The following is a 1,760-nucleotide window of genomic DNA, read 5'->3' on the forward strand; positions in this document are numbered from 1 at the left end:
TGTGATTGAAAAATGTAGTAATCCCAAATTATAAAAAAAATATTCTAAATTAACCCTTATAAAAAAAAAAAAGAGCCTCTCACGCGCGTGCTCAGAGGCTATAAAAGTTAAAAGTAGTTTTTTTAGGTGGTAAGAGGTAAAATTTTTAGATCATTGTTCTGAATGCTCTTTAGACACATACAACATGCATGCGCTGCGAGCTTTTAGTCTAAACATACAAGATCATCTAACAAATGATTTATAAAAAAGGTTGACCTGACTCTACATCTGAGTTAATTATATTTTAATGCAACTCCTTGACGTAAGGTTGCTGTGGTGTAGTGGTTATCACGTTAGTCTTACACACTAAAGGTCCCCAGTTCGATCCTGGGCAGCAACAATGCAAAGAGCATATTTTATTTTGCAAGATGATGGTGTCTACTTAATTGCAAGCATAACCTTAAGACACAATTTTTTATGATATAGTATATGAAATATGATATAATTTCAGTATACCAAATGTCTTATACTTTCATATGAAAGATTAATTTTTTGTGTGATAATTTTTGTCACAATTTATATGAATTTATATTACTTTTAATTAATAGTGACTAATTTAAGTGAATTGAAAAAAAATTTTAAAATCCATGGCCTTAATTAAAACATTTAAAATTTGAGGTTTTAATTTGAAACTACTACAAATTATAAGGGCATTATGTAATCTACGAACGTATCTAAAAGTTAATGTCAATAGCAACGTTTTCTCTTAGTTTTTCTACCATCACTGGCCACCTAATGCGGCCATTAGTAATGTCCTTGACAACACCTCCAAAGAGTTTTTGTTTTTTGACAAGAAGATGGTGTCTACTTGATGCAAGCATAACCTTTAACACACATATTTTTATGATATAGTATATGAAATATGATATAATTTTAGTATGACATGTGATTATATAATAATCATTTTATTGTGGATATTTTGGTAACAATAACTAAATGACTGGTAGTGTACCAAATGTCTTGTACTTTCATATGAAAGATTAATTTTTTGTGTGATAATTTTTGTCACAATTTATGTGAATTTCTATTACTTTTAGTTAATAGTGACTAATTAAAGGTGAATTGAAATTGTGAGGACAGAAGGTCAAGGGCATGTTCTTGGGCCTTTGGCTTGATTCGAGGATACTTACCTATCCAAGGACGAATTGATGGTAATAAAGATGTTAAACTTAAAAGCCATGAGCTGACTATTGCGAATTAAGTTAGTGGAAATAGTCCGAGGAGGGGTATCTCCTCGACTAAAAGAAATAAAGATCGGATGGTATGCTATGTTGACTGAGATGATATTTTCGTAGGTCTGCTGGGTGAAAATATGTTTCCCAAAGGCACAAAGAGGAAGAATGGATAGGAAATATTTTAGAGAAAGCTGCTATCACCGTATTGAATGTTCTGTACCTAAATCTCTGATCGCATTAATGAAAAAGTGACATCTAAACAGTGATGATCAGCCTTACAGCTATTATCTGAAGACTTCAAGAAGGAGCTTATGGGACAAGTATCTAGATTGGTGATCCATACGTGGAAAATGGGGAGAAGGAGGAGGATGATATAAAAGGAAAAGAAAAGCATTCAAGAAGGGGGATCGGAGAAAAAAGAGAAAAAACACTGTACACATCAGCATCCATAATTGTAATCTATCTTTGAAAGAGGGAAAGATAATACAAATCATCTTCAGCTTGTGTCCGAGGATAAATTCTGTTACATAAACAGTTCATTGTGTG

The 1,760-nt window shown here is 32.3% G+C and overlaps 1 non-coding gene across 1 annotated transcript; it reads left to right on the forward strand.

Moving 5' to 3' along the window:
* The first annotated feature begins 306 nt into the window (after positions 1-306).
* TRNAV-UAC (transfer RNA valine (anticodon UAC)) lies at positions 307-379 on the forward strand. The gene has a single exon. It is a non-coding gene; the product is annotated as a tRNA-Val (tRNA).
* Positions 380-1,760: the final 1,381 nt, after the last annotated feature.

The sequence above is a fragment of the Castanea sativa genome, chromosome 1, assembly GCF_040712315.1.
Source record: "Castanea sativa cultivar Marrone di Chiusa Pesio chromosome 1, ASM4071231v1".
NCBI lineage: Eukaryota > Viridiplantae > Streptophyta > Magnoliopsida > Fagales > Fagaceae > Castanea > Castanea sativa.